The sequence below is a fragment of the Argiope bruennichi genome, chromosome X1 (assembly GCF_947563725.1).
Source record: "Argiope bruennichi chromosome X1, qqArgBrue1.1, whole genome shotgun sequence".
Classification (NCBI taxonomy): Eukaryota; Metazoa; Arthropoda; class Arachnida; order Araneae; family Araneidae; genus Argiope; species Argiope bruennichi.
Window position 1 is genome coordinate 125,036,999 of NC_079162.1, and position 18,695 is coordinate 125,055,693.

At 30.0% G+C, this 18,695-nt stretch overlaps 1 long non-coding RNA gene across 1 annotated transcript; it reads left to right on the forward strand.

Moving 5' to 3' along the window:
* Positions 1-5,191: 5,191 nt before the first annotated feature.
* On the forward strand, positions 5,192-12,529 carry LOC129959460 (uncharacterized). The gene is made up of 2 exons (XR_008783435.1): positions 5,192-5,321; positions 11,141-12,529. It is a non-coding gene; the product is annotated as an uncharacterized LOC129959460 (long non-coding RNA).
* Positions 12,530-18,695: the final 6,166 nt, after the last annotated feature.

The following is an 18,695-nucleotide window of genomic DNA, read 5'->3' on the forward strand; positions in this document are numbered from 1 at the left end:
CTTCATTAGATTTTGTTCCAGCCATCAAGTCATCCATATAAAAGGAATTTTGAATTATTTTAGATATTTCAGGATTTATAATTTGAGAATCTAAGCCTACTTGATGTAAACATCTAGTAGCTAAAAATGGAGCGGATGAAGTTCCATAAGTTACAATAGAAAGTTTGTATTCCTTAATAGTGGAATCAGGTGAATTTCTCCACACTATTTTTTGCAAATTTTGATCTTCTGAATCAATTAAAATTTGTCTATACATTTGCTTTATATTGGAAGTGAAAGCAACTTTATTTAGTCTGAATCTGACAAGAATAGTAAATATATCTGGTTGCAATAATTTTCCTACCCCCAAAACTGAATTCAACGAATTAAAGTTAGGCGGTTTGCAGGATCCATCAAACACAACTCGAAATTTGTTTGTAATGTTGTCTTTCTTTTGCACAGCATGATGAGGAAGAAAGTAATCCGGTTTAGAAGAATCAAAATCTTTATTAGGTGACATATGCCCCAATTCTTCATATTCTCTCATAAAACTCTTGTATTCCATTTCAAATTCTGAGTTAAACTTAAATTTTCTTTCCATAGCTAGAAGCCTAGAAATAGCCATTCCCTTTGTATCTCCTAACTGATTAATGTCCTTATAAACAGGTAATCTTACAACAAATCGACCCTGATCATTTATCCTGCAAGTCGATTTAAAATGATTTTCACAAAATTCTTCTTCATCTGACATAAGAAACTTTTTATCCGGCAACTCTTCCATTTGCCAAAATTTTCAAAACAGAATCAATGTTACAATCACGTTCAACGGAAATCAGATGCGATTGTGTGTACGATGATGAAATAGAATCTCTTCGAATCTGACCTGCGACAACCCAACCAAATATTGTGCTTTGCGCAATTGGTTGTCCTTCAGACCCACTAATTTTTCCATTACGAAGGATTGAGAAAAAGCAATCAGAGCCTAAAATTAGATCACATACTGATGGCCTTGAAAAATCTTCATCTGATAGAGGGATCCCCTTCAAATAATCTAACTCTTTAATGTTAATATTCTCAACTGGGATTTGAGAAGTAACCTTATTTAAAATAAAAGCATTAACTGTCAAACATTCTTCACTAAATCTTGACCCAATTTTTAAATTAACTGAGCCACGTGTGGTTCCTGCTTGAACCCCACTTATCCCACTTAGAGTCACTCTAGCATTTTTTCTTTTTAATCCTAAAATATTTATTACATTTTCACTGACAAAACTGGACTCCGAACCACTATCTAGTAAAGCTCTGAATAAGAAAGAATCACCCCCACTATTATACAGTAAAACCTTTGCCGTGGGAAGGAAGGTTATAAATTTTGAGTTGTTTAGACATGTGCTAGAACTAACAGGCCTTTGAGGTTCCGCTGATTTATTGCGTTGCGTTTCTCCCCCTTGGCGGATGTCGTCTTCGGAGGGGTGTTTTGGGGTTTGATCGTTAGGTTCGGGTTCGGATTCTGAAACACGTGCACTATTTACTACACTTTTAACATCTTCATGCAAGAGTGAATTATGGTTTCCTTTACATATGGTACACTTTAAATGGCTATTAGTGCAATTCTTAATTTTATGAGAATTCAAACATAAAAAGCAAAGATAGTTTCGCTTTACAAAATTCTTCCGAGCATTCAAATCCATATTTCTAAATTTAATACACTTAAACAATTTATGCATTCCCGAACATTTCAAACAATTTTTATCACTTTTATTTCTTTGAATATTTTCACATGCAACAAAATTAGACTTAGTAGGAATTTTAGCATCAGATTCATTATAAACCATTAATTCAAGAGATGAACATCTGGTATTTAAAAATTCCAAGAATTCTTCCGACGTAGGAAATTCTATTTCTGAAGTTTTCACCGACCAAAGTCTTCTTGTTTCAGGATCTAATTTTTGCAATAACAAATGAATCAGCCATGGATCTCTGCTAGATGCCTCTTCTCCTAAAGATTTTAACCCTCTCAAAACCTCATCACTCGTGTCAACTATATTTCGCAAATTCGTTGAATTGGCTTGAGAGATGCCTTTTTGTTCCAAAAATGTTTTGATTAATGCATTAATAATTTTCTTATTCTTATCATACTTGTCCATTAATTTTCCCCATGCTGCTTCATAGGAATCATTGGACAACGGTATGTGCTTAATCAAAGAAGCGGGTTCATCAGACAGCAAACCCTTTAGATATTGAAATTTTTGGCTATTGCTTAGTGAAAGCTGCGAATGAACTGTGGATACAAATAAATCTTTAAAGTTCATCCAATCTTCAAATTTACCAGAAAACACTGGAATAGTAAGTTTTGGTAAATGAAAATTCGAAATAGATTGAACTGAAGAATTTTGTGTTTGAGCAGAAGTAAATTGAGATGTATTAAAGACATCAATTTTATTTTGAAACTTTAATTTCAAGGAAAAATATCTATTTTCGAATTCCTCTATTTCAGAATCCTCAATAGTTAATTCTGAATCTAATTTTTCGAATTCTTTCAAAAGTTCTTCTAACCTCTGCAAACGAATCACTACTTCATTTTTTGATTCTAATTCATCTGCAGAATGTTCTAATCTAGTTAAAGAGGCCTTAACCTTGCCTCTTGCGACTTTAATTTGCGTTATGTGTTCCTTATATCTTTTCGGATCGTCCATGTTGAAAAGAAATTATATAACAAATCGTTTGGGAAACGGAACCGAAACTAAAGAAAATTATGTTCGCTCGCAGTTCGAGCACTTCTTATTAACTCTTCAGATGTTCTTCTCTTTAAAAACATCAAACTAATAATCAATAATAATAAGAAAAAAATGAAAGAAACTTATCTGTTTCTCATGCTGACATCTCGCCGGTGCCTCCAATATATGTAGCTGGTTGTGTGTATTTAAGCCAAGGAAAGATGCCTTCTTGTCTCTTTTCTTATTTATTTTGCACACACACACATATAACAACACATGGACGATGACTTCACATATATAATGTAACACATAAGACTATATACAATTAAAGTAGAAATTGCCGCTAACAAAGAGCGAACGAATACTTCTTTTTGCCGCTAACAAAAGAGCGAGCGGTGCCTACTTGCACCAGTTTCACACCAACTCTCAGGGAGAAGTCCTTACAAAAAAAACAAGCTTAAGTGCGCCTCCCTCACATTCCAAACATACATATGGGTTAGCGCATACTGCGCCATCTATGTTCAGTATTAATCTTTACTGTATGAATAAATATACAAAGAATAAAAAATACAAATAAAGTAATTAAATAAAAACAAAATATTATAAATAATAAAATCACATAAACACAGGAGCTACTTTCTAGTTGAATATTATTCAACTTGGCAATCAAACCTTCCTTCCTCGATCTAGGGAGCTTTCATTGACACAGGCACACAAACCCTTTTTTTTTTTTTTTTCTGTGTACATGAGATTCTTAATGAGTTGATATGCATAGAAAGACACCGCTTAACTGACGGCTACTCAGGGATATATATATATCCTTTGATGATAGAGTTTTTGATGATAGAATTAATGTTGTGGTGGTGCAGGTACCAAACATGTTACTGAAAATCGATAATGATGAATACAGTATATTTATACGTGCGAAATTAACGCAGACTAAACAGAACGGAAAGTTCAATGATCTTCCCTAAAATACATAATTGTACTTTACACAAAATTATTGCAGAAATTCATTTGACTTAATTATCCTTCAAAACTCCAGAGTTCCCCCCAAAATTAAGACAGTCGTCTTTATTAAATCTTTTAACAATGCAATTTTAAGTACAAATGAATTTGAAGTATATTTATGAAATTGATTATTATGCGTATTCGATTATAATGACAGAAAAAAAAATGATATCCTGAAATATAGAATATAAGCTGTTCTTGCTATCCACATATTCTTAGTAAAAAGTTTTTCCATTTTAAATTAAATATTTAAAAGTGGGAGACGGCTTTCTTTTGATTCTTGCATTTATTTGCTTTAAAAATTGGCAAGTGGATTTGAAAAAAAAAAAGTTTTCAAGGAACTATTCATATAGTGTATTTTCAAAGTTCGAATTAATGAATCTAAAACTAAAAAATTTCCTTTTTCTTTCTTATCACACCTATATTTCTCTTTGTCTTTTAAAATATATTTCTGTATTTAATTGGGTTTTTTTCCTTAAAATTTTGCTTTACTTATAGAAGTTATTCACATGAAACAATTTTTTTCCCTAAAAATGTTGCTTCATTTGGGACAGTAGTCTTAGTTTCAGAATAGTACGTTGGATTCCTTTAATGCAAAATAACTAATGTCATCTAAAATATTAATTATTTTTTTAATAATGCGGAAAGTTTTTATTTGATTCTGTTTTACTACATCACTTTAAAGAAAGAATCAGCTAGAGGCCGAAATCGGGTAACTTTAAATTAATCTCTGAAAATGGTACAAGAATATATGAGCAATATATACTCAGATAAGTCGAATGTAGCTCATAAGGATCTTGGGTTAAAATGAAGAGAAGAATCGTTGTTAAAAAAAATGGGTTTCCGAATTTTATTTCGAACATTACTTCTCATTTAAAAATTATTTACAAAGTTAATTTATAAAAATCTATTTTCTTTTTAGGAAAATGAGGTGAAGCATTTTAGTTTCAGATATGAGGATTTTTTGCCCTAATATACAAGAAAATATTAGTGAAAAAAAACAAACTTTACTTTGATTTTTAACACTTCACTGAAAACTGATTTTACAAAAATTATTCACAGTTAAATCTATAAAATACCAATACAGACGCATTGTGCAATCATGGATTTTTTTTTTTTTTTTTTACTATATAAACCTGTCATTATTACTGAAAAATGAAAAAAATTGATGGAATAACAATTTTTCACAGAAATAATAACAAAAATAAAACTGTTACTAAAAATAAGCATAGCAAGTAAAAAAACTAAAAATAGCAATAAAAAAAATCTATTTTATGCAGTAATGTACAGAACGTACGAACAGGAATCCTCCAAACGAAATGAGAAAACAACAGATATTCACTAAACAGGAGTAGCGAATAAAGAGCGATAAATTAACCATAAAGTTCACCTGTGTTTTTGGGTTTTCTATGCAGCAATGCCCACGTGACATCACTAAGACCAATGAAAATTTACTTCGATTTCGTTCGGGCAGAATGAAATAGGTAAAATCGACGCCACCTACTGGTAGCGTCAACAAAACACGAGTAGCGCAACTTAGCTTTTATTGTGCTTACTTTCGTCTTTGTCAATGGTAGATGCAGAATGTTTCGGTTCTCTTTTCATCCAGATCTGGTAAGTCACAAAAATAAGTTTCAACTATACAGTTAGTTTCTTATATTAGGAGACATATTATGTTTTTGTTTTTTAGTTGGTTACAAAATTTCAATTATGTCTTGTAATTTTTTACTTCATACCTAGTTGAACGTCAGTGTTGAAAATTGATTGTTTTCATGTTATATCTGATGCCTATCCTTCAAAAGATTTTCAGGTTTATTGGTTAATAATTTAATATATATGCTTGAAAACTATTTAGTGCTTCCTTTGTTAGTATGGAGATTTTACATGAATAATATAATTCTAAGTTTTTATTCCATCACTTAAAAAAAAACATAGTTTTTCACAATATTACGTATTAAAGCTAACAATATGCATGTTGTTTTTAATTTTCTTTCTCTCTTAGTTATGGTATGTATTGGTATAATGAATATATATATATACTATATTCTTGTTTGCTGTGCAATTAAATTTGTGTTCTTACGCCTAAAATGTTTCTTTTATATTGTTTCGTATATTTATGTTCAGCTGCATATCCCTGTTCGAACATTATTTTAGGAATCCATATCGATTGACGTAGTTTTAGAATTACAACTGCTGAGGAAATATAATAGTTAACAGCTTTCTTTTATTTGAACTTTTATAGATTAATGTTGTGACATGTAACTAGAAAAGATATTAGATTTAGGTGGATTATTATTTTTGTTGTTAATAGTAAGGTGACCATTTTTTTAAAATCTGAAACCAGGACAACATGAATTTTGACCAGCCACGCCCATATTTTATAAATTTTTATCAAAAATTCACCCAACGGCCAACCTGTATACCAAAGTAAATAAAAAACTTTTAGATATCAAAAAATGTTGCATTTATTTAAACACAAGAAATGTGAAAACTAAAATATGATTTTACAATATAAAAATAAAGCATAATAAACATAACATGATAAGCCATACCTAATATAATAACATAATAAAACATAAGGAGTTATTTAATTTAGTTTGTTTTTTTATATTTTTCTGAGGAATGAATTGCTTTTAACAAATTTTTGTTTTCCTGTATATTTTCATAGAATTCCATACAGGTTGCATTTAAATTATTTTTGACAATCAACAAGGATTTCAAAGTTTCCACTTTCAATTGGGTTTTCTCGCTAGTCCAGATGTTGTTTAATAAAGAAAAATCCCGTTCGGTCGGTGCATTAGTTCCTGGCATACAGAGGCAATACTCTACCAATTTGCCAATATTACTGGACACATTTTCTTTAAAGGCTTTAAAAATTTCAATCCACCTATCTCGTGGCGGTCATGCTCATGCGACACCTGACGATATCACATGGAATTATCAGGGTTGCCAGTTTTAATTTTATTATTTTTATTTTATTACTTTTTTTGTTTTAATGTTTTCTAATCTAAAACCAGTACTTTTCGTGTACTGGTTTTGTTTAATGACTAACCAGGACTTATTCCCTGAAAACCAGTACTGTACTGGTAAAATCAGTACGAATGGTCACCTTAGTTAATAGGGATACTTTGTAGACTATTCCTGAGTAGTTTTGTTGTCTGCTTTTAGATTTTAGTTACTATAAGCCTACATTTTATGAATAAAAGTACAATTAACTTTATTTAAATTCTAATTATTATATAATCTAACCCCATGGCTATAAATTTTTAATAAATGGATTTAATTTGTGCATACGACATATGTTGCATTAGTAGTCAAAGGCAGAGCCTGACTGAGGCAGGGGCAATTGACCCAGGCCCACGTATCAGAGGGCCCCCCCCCCAAATCGAATAGAAAGTTTATTTTAAATTTCTTTCTTTAATGAACTTTTTAAAACAAAATATGAGTACAGTGTAAAATCCGTCATTTTTATGTTAGCTTCTTCATTAATCTAACGTATGAACACCGAACAATCTATATTTCATAAATCCATGGCTTTCTAGTCCAGGATTCATCCCACAATATTCATAATAGTATCACCATAATTTGAAACTTTCATAGATTTTGTGCAGTCTGTTTGAAATGAATTTGAGAAATATGAAACTGAAGCGTTAGAAATTTTGCCAGAAATTGAGGTAAAAAGAAAAAAAATTATACCTCGAAGTAGGTTGTTAGATGATGGAAATGCATCTGAAGTAAATCTTGAGCCACATGATCAATATGTTATTATCTGTTACTACATGTTATGTGATACTTAATGTTAAACTTAACCAATTGTAAAATTCCATATGTAAAATTACGAAATAAATGCTCATGTTTGATAAACACAAAATCAAACTTTCAAAAAACTGAAGCGAAGGAATTGGTAAGGCATTATCCTTCTGATTTAGATTATGAGTTCCCTGATGAACTGCAACATTTCTATTCCTTAGTAGATAAGCAGGCAACTAACTGCATTAGATATGATAAAAAAGTTTATCATCTTGATTTTCTAATATTGAGACAACACTAAATTTTTTTTATCATCAATTTCAAACTGAACTGTGGAAAGACCTTTTTCTTTGCTGAAGAGATTAAAATCTCCTTTAAGATCATGTATTCTTCACAACAAGGTGTCTCAACTTTCTATGTTATGTTTAAATTCTGATATAACCAAAAAAATATTGATTATGATGATGTAATTGATAGTTTTACAGAAAGTAAAATTAGAAAGAAACCACTGAAAAAGAAATAGGAAGAAATCTATTATAATACAATTTAAGTATCAATTTATAAATAAATAGTGAGTATTATAAGCTCTATTTTTACATAATATTGATTTATCATGCAAAATTGTCTCGTAACAATATTGTATGTAATTGCAAAATTTAATTTATATTACTGTACTATTTATAATCTCTTTCTGTTGCATTGAATTTCTAATTATGTATGTTTTTCTTTATTTGTTATTATTTTGAGAGAATAGTAAATCTTGGTTAAAACTGAGTTAGTAATAAACATGTTTAAAATTTTGTAGATTTAAAAATAAGTATAATCATTCATTATTTAGTGTTATGATATGAAAAAATGATCAAAAGTACAAATACATATTTACAAAAATGGTACTTTTTAGTCTCATTTTTCATAAAATGTTCTGTAACAGTAAAGAATACTTTATTTTGATGTATCTATGAAGTAAGATGTAGAAATGTTTTAATTGTTTAAAAAAAATATATATATATATATTTTTTTTACTTTACTAAAGACTATAATATTAATGTTTTTGTTTTGTTTTTTTGTTTAATTTTCAAAGAAAATTATTTTCTAATCCCATTACTGATTGTTTTATGCATCTTTAATGCAGTTAATAGAAAGAAAATAATAAATTAGTTAAAATAACATTGCTTTTCAAAGACAAAAAAATAACAAAAGTATGGGGCATTCCCCTCCCACTTTTTAAGTTTTGCATGCAATAATTAATTGATTGTTAGAATAAATATTTGTTCATAATAAAATGAGACTGATAAAATAATTATCTTTCTTAAATAATGAAGTTTATTTTGTGTGTATGTAATAAATGCAAGAAATAATTAAATACTCCTACATATGAAAATAACTGTTGAGAAATTTGCATATTTTTCATTTAAAAATGTACTAGTATTTAGTTTGAGATTTAACAGTTTCTCTTGTAGACAGATGCTTAAGATAGTTGTAGAAAGCATTCTAATATAAATCTTGCCTTAGCATTTTGTCATATTGCATTTTAAATTCAATGCCTAAATGTGGTACTTCAAGACTAGGAGTGTTTTTAGTTTTAAGGTTAAATAGCATTTTGAATTAATTAACAAAAAATACCATAGACAAGTTCTATGCACGGTTCTTCATTAGTGAAGTAGGGGGGGGTCAAAGAAGTTTTTGCCCCGGGTCCCAAATTAGACTAAGTGGGGCCCTAGTCAGAGGTACTTCTTCAGAAGTTACCGACCTATGTTTTATTCTAAAATGAATGGGCTTTCTGCTATAATCATTCTGTAGAAGTATTTTCAGTAATGGAATTAGAGTTAAAAATAAATGTTGGTATTTCAAAATTAAAGCTATATTTTGGATTTAGAATGTTTTCTGATATTTTACATTTTCTGCAGTTCCAATTTAAAAATACTTATATCTGGCCAGTTTTTTCCGACGTTAAAATCCCATTTCCAAAACCGATATCATGTTCTTATATCATAAAAGCACACATATTTAAGATATTGTGAGAAAATTTATATGTGTTGCATTAATTTTCTTTAGACAATTGCAGTTATATTCATTTTAAAAGTATTCGTGCAATTGGAATTTCTTTGTAAAAAGAAAGAAAAGAAAGCATAGGGGCTATTTTAGAATGTACTAAGTGTTCAAAAATTAAATGTTCAAAAGCAGTTGCAATATTGGCAATTTGAATCTTAAGCATTTTTTTTTATTATAAAAAGAAACATACTGTAGCATTTATGGGCTGTAGTTGATATATATTTTTTAAATTGCTAATTACTTATCAATAAAATGTCTAATAGGCTTTTAGTTAAGTGAATTCCTGTAGACATCAATCTAAATATTTTTATTCGATGCTTCATGTTAGGATGTTCTTGTTAGTGTTAGGATGTTATTTAAAGTAATATCCCTGTATTTTATATTAATAAATATTTATTCTATTCCCCTTAACTGAATATGTACAATAGCTTCCATGTTAATAGAGAGTATATTAGAAGTCCTATGCTCAGCAGCCATTCAAATTGTTAGTTTCAGTATTCCGAGACTACCATTTTTTAATGATTCTATCTCGCTAAGGGATGACAGTCGGAAGGATGAGTATATTTCGGGAATTCGTCATTCTTTAACCTTGATTTCTGACCTATTTGAAACTTTTTTAAACTTTAATAAAAAAAAATGTTCGCTTATTTCCTGATCCCATTCCACTTTTCTATTTAATTAATTCAACTGAAGCTTTGTAAAAAAGCTTAGGTTGACGGTTCCCACACTCCAATTGAAGGGATAAAAAAACTGTCTAGCCAAGCATATTCTTTTAAAAGGTCCCTATATTTCCCTTACATGGGTCGACACGTGTGGAGCAATTCCTATCGGAATCTCGCGGTATATAAGCACAGGGAAAAATGTTTTCCTTTTCAGCTTTCCTCGTTACGTTCTGTGTTCGTGTGCGCGTCGCCGCTTCTTGTACACAAATTATGCCTCCCGGGAGTCAATAAAGCGAAATTAAAATTTTCAGTGTCTTCTCTCTGTCTTCGGCCACGATTCTGCTTCAATAATTATATGCTTACATATATATATTAATAGATATTAAATAAATAAAGGGAAATTTTTATATTTTTGCATATTTATGTTATGATTAATTGGGCATAAATTTTGCTAATTCAGTATAGTTTAATTTCCAAATGAAATTTATATTCAGAAATGCACAGAAACTTTGATCGCAAGTCTAGAAAAATGATCTTTTTAGTGACCCCATTATATGCGTTAAGGAATTTTGAACCAAAACATTCAAACGAAATTACTTGTTAGAAAATCTGGTTTTGTTTACAATTTATTCACAATTTACTCAATTTAGAATGCAAATGGTTTTCACATTTAATCTCTAAAGATATTTTTTGGATCTTTTCCTCCTTTCATCAAGTATGGTCTGTATGCTTACTCTAATTTATTGCATGCACTGCATTATTTTATATGTTTGATAAATTAATTGTTACATCGTGAAAGAACAACAGTTTGTAAACTATGTGCTTTTTTGTCATGCACTTTAATGCAGCATTAATCTAAATTGGCTGTCAGATTCTCGTAATTGATTGAAAAGATTCTTGTAATAAAATATACATTTTGTATTGCATACAAAATCCGTAACATTTTTTTTTTTTTTTTTTTTTTTACAGATTCCATTAAGACTTTGCAGAAGATTTGCTTGAAAATAATACCCCATTCCGCCTATGAATTTGTTTTAAAAAAATGGAAGTACCTATTAATAACTGGGAGTTTAAAAAACCTGGCGTGCCATCACTTTTGCACATCTGTTCGGTAAAAATAGCTATACCATTGTTCAAAAGCTTTGATATTGAAATTTGGCAAACCATCTTGAAAGAAATGAAGCATGCTGCAGTTCCTGCTAGGCCTGAAATTCTCGAGGTTAACAATGCAAAGGAAAAGTTACTTCTCATTCCTGTACATTTAAGACTCGGAATATTAGAGACAATTATGAGCATGGATTTGGAAGTTGCGGAATATTGTTTGATAAATCCTTTTGTGGAATTAAAGGATGTATTTAAAACCATTGATTTTAAAACTGATGGGACAATTAAGATAATTCAACCTGTTAATGATTTTTATATGTGTGAAGACGATATTAATTGCGAACCGATGTGTGATTTAGGTAGCTATATCGGGAACTTATGCGTATACAGTATGTTAGGAGAGAAGAAATATTCAGAGTTTATGGCCAGCTATGGAGATGGCAACTGGAATGGCAACCTACCATTTGATGAATCCGATATCCTTTGAAGAACCCGATTCCCTTTTTTTGGTTAGAAGGATGTGCTGTAAACATCTGGTTCCATGGATAGATGAGGTTTCAAAATACCTTGATCTTCCTGAACAATTTTTTGAAATTCCGATTCCAAGATTCAGTGTTTTCTTTCCTTTCTTACAGCCAAAGACAGGCAGAAGTACTTTCTCTTTAATGAAGACTACATCTGATGATTTCCTATTCTGTCTGTATAGAGTAACTAAAGAAGAAGCGCAAATATTGAAAATGGATACTGCGAAACTCCTCTATTTGGATTGGCCGCTGCAAAGTTTCTTTCTTCAAATTGTAGAAAAATTATGGAATTTTATTGATTATTTTCTTTTTAAAGCAGTACTAGAGATTATCTACTCGTACAGTGCGGCGAGGAAGGATTTTGATTACGAGGCACTTTGTATGGACGTTTGGGAAAGAAGGAAGCCCTGATAACTTGAAGGAAGAGGCAAAGACGTGCCCAGTTTTCTACTACAGAATTCAATTGTTTTTAAATTCAATTATTAGAAAGAGAAAACATGATTCCGATAAACCGATAGATCCGAAAAAGAAAATCATCCGCTTACTGACCAGAAGTGGATGCGGATGCTTCAGTAAACCACTTTTGTGCCGCCATGTTCACCTTTCTTTTAAATCTACCATAACCTACACATGATAATAAATTGTAACATTACTTTGTAAACGTGTTACTGAAATCAATTATTTCTATCAACATCGGAGTTTGTATTAAATATTGGTTTGTCCAAGAGAATGTTTGTGGTACTTGCTTTTTAACAAATGAAATATATTAAACATTTGAGTACATATTTATATATTTTAATTCTGGGAATTTATAAAATTACACTGTTCTTCACATCAGTTTAGTAATGCTGTGTTTTACTGTCTCATTCACTATTTTATGGTCAAAATTAATTATGTATATCGCAAAGAATTTTTTGCATGATTTTTGATATAAATTATGCTACATGATTCTCATATCCTTTGGGAAGAAATGGTCTGCTTCTTCTAACCGATAAAATATTTTCTTTATGTATTTTAATAAAAATTGTATGGATAAAGTTGGATTTAATTTAATTCAATAAAACATAATTCTATATGTGGGTCATTTTCAAAATTCGGTGCCATTTGGAAATTGATAAGAAAAAAATAAAAAAATTTTAATTAGTAAATTTCTTTTAATATTATTAAACAGACATTATTTCTGTATATTACTTGAATATTTTTGATACATTTTTTTTCTTTTATATATTTTTAATTGATGTTTTTTTTTGGTCAGATATGATGAAAATTGTCATGTCTGTTACCGGACATTTTTCTTGTAATTTTTGTATTTAAGTTCAGTGTACAATAATGTAAAGCTATATTTAATATAAGTATAGAGTCATTTTACCCATATAATAAAGACTTTCAAATAAAAAAATATTTCTTATGGTATTTTTATACTTTCGTTTGTCATGTCTGTTACTAATATAGAATTCTTACAAGGATTTTTTTAATATAAAATACTATAAAAAACAATTAATGCAAAATGCCTATCATTCTTATATATACTAGGCAGAGTCAATTAATATGTAACTCTAATTGTAGCAATTTTATGTCAATTTAAACTTTTTAAGGAAAATTTTGAAATGGTAACAGACATGACACAAAGTAACAGACGTGACACTGAGTAACAGACATGACATAAATTCAGGAGCCAAATTTTGATGTAAAGCTTGAAAGATAGAATTAAGCTAAAATGTGTTTCTCTTTTAGTATATAACTTTTTACTATAAAATAAAATTAAAAAAAACCAAATATGTATATATTATTTGAAATTCACAGATACAGAATTGGAACATGCGTACACATTTTATTTTTTAGTATTTTCTTGAGTTATAATGCTATTTATTCAACATCATATTTGGAGAGATCCACATCAAACATCAAATATTGTAATTGGCGAAAAGAGCATCCAGTTAGATTTGGAAGTTTCATTACAATATCCTCTGCTTCAATATTATATTCTTTATCATCCTCTCAAAAGAACTTTGCATGATTCCTGATTTTTTTTAAATACTTAACTGTAAAATTGTTGTCCTGGATGTCGATTATTTCTGAAACGAAATATTTTATCGATCGTTTACCCTCCAATTTTACAAGTACGAAGCTTCCTTCTTGAATATCTTGTTGAAAATTGTTGCATAAAGGAGAAGAAAAAGATTTACAATTATTTTCTGCATTATTTATTGTCATGGCTGTGCTTTCTTGTTCATTTTCTTTTAATGCAAATACATTAACTGTAAAACAGTCACAAACATTTTTCTGTCTGCAGAAACAGCTTAAATCCCTAAAAAACATTGAGTCGTTCCCAAAAGAAAAAATTTGATGTACGCTCATTGTTCCTTTTAAAACCGGAATATCAGATGGAATTATTTTTTTTAAACATTTCTACATCTGTTTCACAGATATAATGAAGCTGAATGTTTGAGTAAATTGAATTAAACACAGTTTTTGCATCGGGTGTATCTGTCCCCTGTGCAACTATTTTGTCAGCAGCTCTCTTAATGGCTCCCCCTATTCCATCAGCAGCACCCTTGTCGTGACCAGCCTGATAAAAAGACCATGATCCATACTTATAACCATTATTTGCTATATGCTCATTCAAAAGGAAGAAACTTTTCTTCTGCCGATATTGCGTGGTAGGGCCATCAGAAAAAAAGTGGATAATTTCAACTTCGGGGGAAATTCTCTTAAGCTCGTTGAATATTGGCTGATGGTGAGCCCAAATTGCTGCAGGACCATGGTCGTAACATTCGGAAATTGTGCAGAACGAAATTGGTTCATGCTGGTTTCTTAGATATAAAGCGCCAGTATGCAGAGTTGCCTGCTTTCTTCCGAAATGAAATGCCTGCACTTCTGTAGCATGTTTGCACACGTAATTTTCAGAAATAAAGTTTAATAAAGCAAATGATTTGATAACATTGCAAACATTAATCAATTCAGTAAATACAATGTGATAATAAAAAACAAAGAAGATAAGAGAAAAAATGAAAACTGTAACAAATATGCACTTTCAAAAAGTAAGAACTTACATTTATTCCCTCCCCCCCCCCTTAAAAAATTCTTCCTAAAATATGAACTAAAATTTAAACAAAACAAACCCAAAAATTGAACCATATTTCAAATCTTGAAACATGTCAAGTCTGTTACCAAGATTGTCATGTCTGTTACTATATAGAGTAACAGACATGACCAGTAACAGACGTGACATTTCAAAGTACAAAAATTAAGGAAACTAAATAATTCCACAAAAACATGAAAATAAATTTTAATTAAAATTAAAAACCTAAAAATCTAAATTAATCAGTTGAATAAATTTATAAATAAATATATTTTATACAAAATATTAAGGTAACAGACATGACATGCAATAAAAATACTTAACACAAAAAGGCTTCAGCTTCTTCAATCAAACATCAAACATTCAAGATGGCTGCTTGCATTTCTTTCTTAGAACATGTTTCACTGGTATACAAGTGTTGTCATTTCAAAATTTCAATCTTGTTGCTTAAAATGTTGAAAATATTGTATGGTAACAGACATGACTTAATGTCTGGACAGCTGTATTTAATTGGTAAAAATCATCTATTCTTCTTAAAAAGTTATTAAAACCTTCTTTATAACATAATTAAAAGTATATTTCACAATAAAAAAATATGTCAGAATAAAAATTTTAATTTTTGGAAAGTAATGCAGCAAAAAACATTTTGAGTTTTATGATTTGGACAGCTGAATTTTTGTTTCCTCTCAACTTCTTTATTAGAAAAAAAAATAAAAAATCAGATGAATTATTTTAATTTTATTGTTTCTCCACTGGAAATTACCTGCTAAAAAGCATGGTAAAAAGAAAAATCATTTAAACTTTATAACATCTTGTAAAAAAAATGTGTTTCACATGGACAACAAATGGCACCGAATTTTGAAAATGACCCATGTATGAGTTTTATTCTAAAATAATATTTCTTCATTTTTTTATTGCTAGGGGGGTTGATATAATTATGTTGATGAATTTTAAATAGTTTTTGTACCATAGTTTTTAAAATTTTGAAGGAATTTATGATTTTTTTTTTAATATTTCAAATGAGATATATGATTACAAGCTCAATTAATTACTGGTTTCATGTAAACATAATATTTAAAAAAATGAAATTTTAAAACATTAGAAAGATTCATATAGTATTAAGAGATTTTCACACTGGATCAGAGATAGAGGTTTCACTCTCATAAGTGCTTCAGGCAACTCATTTAAAGGGACTGCGGTGACCTGAGGTAAGATCTCAGTTTTGTGACCTGAAAGTTTCAGTTTTGAAATCCAGTTCCAAAGAATTACTTGAAAACAGGTGTAATGTTTGTAAATCCATTGGGCAAGTGACATAATATGTGACAACTTTTCTTTTTCATATACACTTAGAAGTTACTGAAAAACAAACAAAAAAAAACTATTTTTATAATAATTAGAAGAAACAGACCTCCATTTCCTTTGAATTGCCCCAAACTAAAAATAAGGAAGTTTATTCGTATTCACGAATGATTCTATGCTTCTCAAATACATACCCAAAAGAAATAAATTCATACTATAAGCACATTACATTTTTTTTTAAAGTTGACCTTTGGAATCTAAAAAAAACTCAAGCAATATTGATTAATATTCTACAAAAGATTCTGTGTTATACTTGCAGAATAATAACTAACATGTAGCTAGTCGGTTTTCAAATATTCATGGCATTTCAGCGGTGAATGCGTACATACTATTCCAGACAACAAATTCCTAATTGGGAACCAATTTTAGAGAGAAGTTTGCAACGTTTTGTAGAAGTTCTAGATATGACATTAATACAAAACCATATTTGTAGAAAATATGTGCTCCTACATTGAGGAATTGCAATTAAATTTGTGAAAAGTGTGCAAGGATTGTTAAAATTCTAATGCTGAATCTTGGTAAGCACAAGCAGAGAAACGGGTCACTTGTATCTGTATGTCAGACAATAAATTTAAAAATGTTTGCATGAAATATGGTAAATTCATATGTAAATTGCACCTGGATCATGTATGTACAAATTGCGCTTCTGTAGTTGTTCATTGAGAAACATTTTTCTAAATTGGAAATGGTTAACTTCGTCCTATAATAATAAAAACATATAAAATTTTTAATATATTTTGATTACTGTTTCTTTTATTAATGAAGATATTTGATAAATGTAGGACTCGGGAATCGCTACTATTTTAGAACACACATTTAATTACATTTAGGACGGACAATTACATTAACATAAAAGAATTGAATATTAAATAGATTTCGTCGAATACGTCGCAGGATTAATTCACATGTTACGTCGCGTTTTTCGTTCAGACCCGTCTCGTCTCAGACGTCTTGACTTTCGTTGAGACCCGTCTCGTCTGGCTCCGTCTAACAAGCATCAACACCTGTTGGCCAGCAGATGGCGCTCGTCACTACATAAATTAAACAAAATTTATCTACTTTGAATAATTTCACAGTTTCTCAAGCAAACAAACCATTCAATAAAACTTAAGTACTGTAGACTAAACACCACCACGCTGCTTTCACAGATTAAATGTTGCTATTCCTGCCAGAAAAATGTATTCTATTCTTTCGAGCAGTTACAAAAGTCTCGCGCATTCTCAATAACTGCAATTCAGGAATGTCATGGAAAAAGAACAACTGTCTCGCAAATCGAAACTGGAATGATCTAAGAAGAATAGAAAGGGGGTGAGTTTCCGCATTACACAATCGCGAGCGGTATTGTTTCCTATTTTGGAAGCTATGACTGATCTTTTATTTTTGCTGTATTTAGAGATTAGTTATTTCTATATGGGAGAAAATAACTATGAAATTAAAACTTCTCTGCATTTTCTCGGTTTTTCTAGAAGATTTTTAAATTCCCCGTGTTTTCTCGGTTTTCCTTGTTCTCCCGGTGACGTGGAAGCCCTGTTTATGGAATTTATCGGTAAAAACTACATAATTTCTACAGACAAAATCCTTCAGTCAAACATAATTCTTTCTAATTATTTGAATATGTACGTCATTGTTCAGTATATTGTTATACAAAATGGTACTAACTAAAGAGGTTTTAAAAATGCCACAACAAACATTTATAGAAAATTGTCAATCGGGATGAATCTACAAAGAAAGGATTTTTACCTTTTCAATTTTTGTTTAAAATTCTAGATATTGATTGTGCAATTGTCCATATAACTATTGTAACAATCCATGGACTCTGCGAATGTTGTATGGATACCAGTTATTTAAGTTGAAATATCATTTACACTCCCGGTTTTGAGCCCTGAACCGACTTTTCATATTCCAGCATGAGGGTAATTTAAATAATAAGTCAAAATGTCAATTTCTATATCGTTTATAGAATGTTTTATCTTCCCCTCTGCTCCTTTGGAAAGTAAGAATCCTGTAGTTTGCTAGGAATAAACTTTTCTATAAGTACACTTCCTAGAAAGATGCAGGGTATTTAGGAAATATGGTTTGGTTTCTTCTACAAATAGACTTGCATTCGATTACATACAGCATTTCAAATCGTCTATACTTACAGAAATATGTTAATCTTTTGGAAATCTTAATATTACGCATTTTATGTGAACAAAGAATCTTATTTTCTTGCTCGGTATTTTACTTCTTCTATATCTTAAAAGTCAATTTCTCAAATTTCCGGTTCTCTTCTTTATAAAACTGATGTTGCGACTGTCGGCTGTCAAGCTGAACCAAGCTGAACATTACATATGACGAGAAAATTTCCTTGAAGTAATGATCATTGGAGGATCTACTACGTACTAGGCAATTATTTACATATGATAGTTTTTCTGTACTGAATAAATTTGCATTTCTAAAATAAATGTTTTCATCT